Source organism: Phaseolus vulgaris, chromosome 3 (genome assembly GCF_000499845.2).
Source record: "Phaseolus vulgaris cultivar G19833 chromosome 3, P. vulgaris v2.0, whole genome shotgun sequence".
In the NCBI taxonomy this organism is placed as follows: Eukaryota; Viridiplantae; Streptophyta; class Magnoliopsida; order Fabales; family Fabaceae; genus Phaseolus; species Phaseolus vulgaris.
In genome coordinates this window covers 14,976,509-14,982,508 of record NC_023757.2, presented here as the reverse complement: position 1 = coordinate 14,982,508, position 6,000 = coordinate 14,976,509, and positions in this window count along the sequence as shown.

The following is a 6,000-nucleotide window of genomic DNA, read 5'->3' as shown; positions in this document are numbered from 1 at the left end:
TTGTAATCCACTCTTTGTTGAATCTAAAGCTTAAATGTTTTCAAATATTTTGAGTTTAAAGTGTTTTTCAAACTAAGTGAAAAATAACCTGTTGTCTTGTCGAAACAACCGATTGTTTTATACTTAGGTGTTTTTGAAAAAGTTTGAAAACTGTTTTGATTGGTTGACTTGTTGTCAAACCAAAACAACCGATTGATTCGCATTTTCAATCGATTGTTTGTTTGAAAATCCTAATAGAAATAGTTTTGTTAGTTAAGTGAACTTTAAATAATTTTATAACTGAATACGCTCCTGCTTTAAATGCCTTGACCATTCTTTGAATGCTATAAATAGTTTGTTAATGTTTTATAACAAACAACAAGAAAGAAAAACAGATTTGAGTTTTTCAAAGAGCTTTTCAAAGATTTGAGTTTTCAACTTTGAGCCTTGACCATTCTTTGAATGCTATAAATAGTTTGTTAATGTTTTATAACAAACAACAAGAAAGAAAAACAGATTTGAGTTTTTCAAAGAGCTTTTCAAAGATTTGAGTTTTCAACTTTGAGCTTTGGTTTACCAAGAGAGAGTGGAATAGGATTACATCTGTATTAATTTCAGTTCATTCTGTAACAAGTGTAATTCGTTCTAAAAACTTTGTACATTCTGGTGTTGTAAAGCCAAGAAGGGTTGTGTGCTCTTGAGGTTGTCAAGATCAACATTCTTGGTGTGTGTGTTGAGCCAAAGGAAGTGTGTTTCTTGAGGGGATCAAGGTCACTTCTTTGGTGGTGTGTGTATGTAATCTGGTTTTGATTACTTAGTGGATTCCCCAGTAGTTTCTAGGAAACTGGATGTAGCTCTTGGTTTAAGAGTGAACCAGTATAAACTGTTTGTGCATCCCTTTCTTCCTTAAACTCTTTAAATTCAGTTGTTGTTATTTTTACTGGTATAAACAACCGATTGTTTCTACGAAACAACCGATTGTTTTTCTGGTGCTTTACTGTTTTGAGCTTTTTTTTCTTGGCTAACTGAATTCCTAATCTGGTTTCTTGCAAAGAAATTCATTCTAGCTTAAAATGTTTGCGAAAACCCCCTTTAAACAATTCATCCCCCCCCCTCCCCTTCTCGTTTAATGCCATACATTCTAACAATTGACATCAAGAGCTTGGTACTTGAAAAATACTCAAGTTTGATCCTAAAATCTTTTTCAAATGTCTGGAAAACTATCTTTTGAGGAAGGTGCTTCAATTAACAAACCACCTTTGTTCTGTGGTTTGAATTATAAGTATTGGGAGGCTAGAATGAAAATCTTTGTTGAATTCATTCATCAAGGAATTTGGGATGCAATTGAAAATGGCCCTTTCATTCCAAAGATTAAAATAATGGATCTTTTATTAAAAAACCTTGGTCCCAATGGACTAATGAAGAATGTAAGATGACCAAGCTTGATTGTATTGCCCAAAACATAATAGCTTCTACATTGGATTCTAATGAATTTTTCAGGATATCAGAATGCAAATCTGCTAAGGAAATGTGGGACATACTCAAAGCTACTCATGAAAACATCATTGAATCAAAGGAAGCAAAGACAAGAAATCAAGCAAGAAGAAAAAGGAGGCAAAATCGAAAAAGCCTCAACCTCTGCTTCATGGCCAAAAAGGAAGATGATTCAAGCAGTGTAAGTTCCTCGAATTCTTCAAAAGATGAAAATTACAGTAAATTGCTTCAAGCTTTTCAAGAAACACATGAAGAAACTAACCGATTGGATCTCTTGAACAACCGGTTAAAGGGAATAAACAATTGCCTTGAAAACAGAGTCAAAACATTGGAAGAAGAATTGGAAAATTCAAAAACAGATTTTAAAAACCTTGAAATCCTTTACAAAAACTCTTCTTGCAAGTGTGACACTCTTATTTGTGAAAATCTTGAAAAGAAAGTTCATTATCTTGTTAGAACTGTGGATAAGCTTTCAAAAGGTCAATCCAACTTTGAGAATGTCTTGGCATCTCAAAATTGTGTTTTTGGAAAAGCATAACTAGGTTTTAATCCACAGAACAAGCAAGACAAATTTTCAAAGTCATTTTCGAAACTGCCATAAAAACAATCGATTGTTTTGTCGAAACAACCGGTTGTTACATGCTTTTATTGCATGAAAGAGGCCATTCTGTAAGATTCTGTAAAATAAGGAAATATGTTGTTCCTAGAGGCTTCATGAAGTGGATTCCCAAATATTGTGAGGTTTCAAATAATGAATGTAAATAAATTGGACCCACATTTATAAGGGGACCAAATCTTTGTACTTGAAAATCTACTTTGTAGAAACTTTGAAGGAAAACGTGCAACAATGATATCTGGACAGTGGCTACTCAAAACACATGACTGGAGATAAATCAAAGTTTGTAAGCATCACCTTTAAACAAGAAGCTTGATCATCCATCATCTTGGAAGAGGCTCTATAGGAGACAAGGATATCTTGATCATCCATGATGTTTTATTTGTAGAAGGCTTAAAGCACAACTTGCTAAGCATTAGCCAACTATGTGACAAAGGATATCAAGTGATCTTCAAGACAAACTCTTGTGAAATCTGTCTTCCCAACTCAAAAGAGGTAATGTTGATTGGTAAGATAATCAATAATGTTTATCTCTTGGATATCTCTTCTCCTTGTTCTATTGCCTTTCTCCTTGTTCTATTGGTTGTCTTCTTTCTAAGCATGATGAGTCTTGGCTATGGCATAGAAGAATTGCTCACATCCACATGAATCACTTAAACAAATTAATCTCAAAAGATCTTGTGATTGGGATGCCCAAGCTCAAGTTTGAGAAGGACCACATTTGTGAAGCATGTCAAAAGGGAAAACAAGTTAAAAACTCCTTCAAAATCAAAAATGTTGTTTCTTCTTTAAAACCCCTTTAGCTACTTCACATGGATCTTTTTGGACCTTCAAGAACCATGAGCCTTGGTGACAACTATTATGCCCTTATTATTGTGAATGACTTTTCTAGGTACATATGGACTCTCTTCTTGGAATCAAAAAGTGATGCCTTCTCTTCCTTCAAGAAGCTTACTAGAAGGTTGCAAAATACAAAGAACAACAACATTGGCTCAATAAGAAGTGATCATGGAAGGGAATTTCAAAATGAGAAATTCAACAAATTCTGTGAGAAGATGGGAATTATGCACAACTTCTCTGCTCCAAGAACTCCACAACATAATGGTGTAGTGGAAAGAAATAACAGATCCCTTGAAGAATTAGCAAGAACAATGCTAAGTGAATCTTCCCTACCCAAATATTTTTAGGCTGATGTTGTTAGCACCTCTTGCTATGTGATGAATAAAGTGCTAATAAGGCCAATCTTGAAGAAGACTCCCTATGAACTCTTCAATGGAAGGAAGCCAAACATCAGTCACCTTAGAGTATTTGGTTGCAACTGCTTCGTTCTAAATAATGGAAAGGAAAACCTAGGAAAATTTGATGAGAAAGCTGATCATGGAATCTTTATTGGCTATTCCCTAAATAGTCATGCATATAGGATCTACAACAAGAAACTAATGATTGTAGAAGAATCTGTTCATGTGGTATTTGATGAAGTTGATCGCAAAAGCATTCAAGTCTCAAAGAACAAAACAAAAGAGGATGAGCAAAACATCAATCTGGAGAAGTTGGACTGCTGTGCAGAAAAACAACCGGTTGAATGCTCGAAACAACCGATTGAAATTCTGCAGCAGAGTGTGCTACTTAAAGAATGGAGAATCCCTAGAGATTTGTCAGTGAAGAACATCATTGGGCAGATAAAGGAGAGTGTTTCTACACGTAGCTTTATCTCAAACTTCTGCAGGCACACTGCTTTTGTCTCTCAAATTGAACCAAAGTCTATTGAAGAAGCTCTCAAGGATGAAAAGTGGGTTGAAGCTATGCATGAAGAGCTGAATCAGTTTGCTAGAAATGAGGTATGGTTTCTTGTCCCTAAAACAGTTGAGATGAACATCATTGGATCGAAATGGGTCTTCAGGAACAAACTGGATGAGGATGGAATGATCACAAGAAACAACGCAAGGCTAGTTGTCAAAGGCTACAATCAAGAAGAAGAGGATTTACTATGGGGAAACCTTTGCCCCTGTTGCAAGATTGGAGGTTGTGAGGTTGTTGTTGTTGTGCATGTATAAGTGGATTTAAACTCTTTCAAATGGATGTAAAGAGTGCTTTTCTCAATGGTTACATCAATGAGGAAGTACATGTGAATCAACCACTGGGCTTTGAAGATCATCAACACCCTAATCATGTCTTTAAGCTGAAAAAGGCATTGTATGGGCTTAAGCAAGCTCCAAGGAAGTGGTATGAGAGGCTTAGCAACTTCCTTTTGTCACATGGTTATGAAAGAGGAATGATTGACAAGACTCTCTTCATCAAGAAGTCAAATTCTGAAATTATCCTTGTGCAAATCTATGTTGATGACATCATCTTTGGTGCTACACAAGATAGTTTGTGTGAAGAATTTGGGGCAGCTATGAAAGGTGAGTTTGAAATGTCTATGATGGGGAACTTTCTTTCTTTCTTTGATTGCAAGTCAAGCAAACAAAGGATGAAATCTTTTTATGCCAATCAAAGTATTGCAAAGAAATTCTCAAGAAGTTTGAAATGGAAAGTTGCAAGGAAGCAAGCACACCTATGCCCTCAAGTTGTTATATGGATGCAGATGCTGTTGGAAAAGGGGTAGATCAAACAAAATATAGAGGTTTGATTGGCTCATTGCTCTATCTCACAGCAAGTAGACCGAACATAATGTTTGTGGTATGTCTTTGTGCAAGATATCAAGCAAATCCAAAGGAATCCCACTTCAAAGCTGCAAAAAGAATTCTGAAATATCTCAAAGGAACAACAAATGTTGGTCTATGGTATCCTTCTCACTCTCCTATACATTTAATTGGCTATTCAGATTCTGATTTTGCAGGGTGTAAGCTAGACAGAAAAAGCACAAGTGGTACTTGCCACCTTCTTGGTTCAAGTCTCATTTCATGGCATAGTAAGAAGCAAGCTTGTGTGACTCTCTCTACTGCAGAGGCTGAATACATTTTTGTTAGAAGCTCTTGTGCAAAAATTCTCTGGCTTAAACAACAACTTGCAGATTTTGGATTGAAGATTAGCAAGGTCCCTTTGATGTGTGACAACACAAGTGCCATAAATCTTACCAAAAATCAGATTCAGCACTCAAGAACTAAGCACATTGAGATCCGCCATCATTTTATCAGAGATCATGTGAACAATGGAGACTGTGAAGTGAAGTTCATTGAGACAAAACTGCAACTGGCTGATATTTTCACAAAACCTCTACCAAAAGAAAGGTTCTTCTTTTTAAGAAATGAGTTAGGTATTCTTGACTCTCAAAATCTTTCCTAAAATGTTTTATAATTGTTACAATCTATTTGTGAAGACAAATAGGGAGAGAATTGATTGGTTCTTGTGTGTTTTTCTCTGGAAAATTGTTTTAAACTGCTGGAAACTCTGAAATCAAAACTGTTTTTGCTTCTGCTGACAGAAACAACCGATTGATTCGTACAAACAATCGATTGTTTGTCTGATATACTGCTTTGTAATTATGAAGATCTAACCTGCTACTGTAAGATACACTGGATTGTATATGTGTTGTATATGCAGGAACTGCTTCAGATTCAATCAAGTCCAACACAAGCAACCAGGGTTTGTCTTCATCAAATAGGGGGAGATTGTTGAATCAAGTGTGATCAAAGCTTTGAAGAATCCAAATCCTAGCATTTGATGGAAGGATGAAGTTGCTTGAAGTTGTTGATGTGTTTTAGAGTAGGATCTGAGCTAGTTTATCTTTGTAATCCACAATTTGTTGAATCTAAAGCTTAAGTGTTTTCAAATCTTTTAAGTTTAAAGTATTTTTTAAACTAAGTGAAAAACAACCTGTTGTTTTGTCGAAACAACCGATTGTTTTATACTTAGGTGTTTTTGAAAAAGTTTGAAAACTGTTTTGATTGGTTGACTTGTTGTCAAACCAA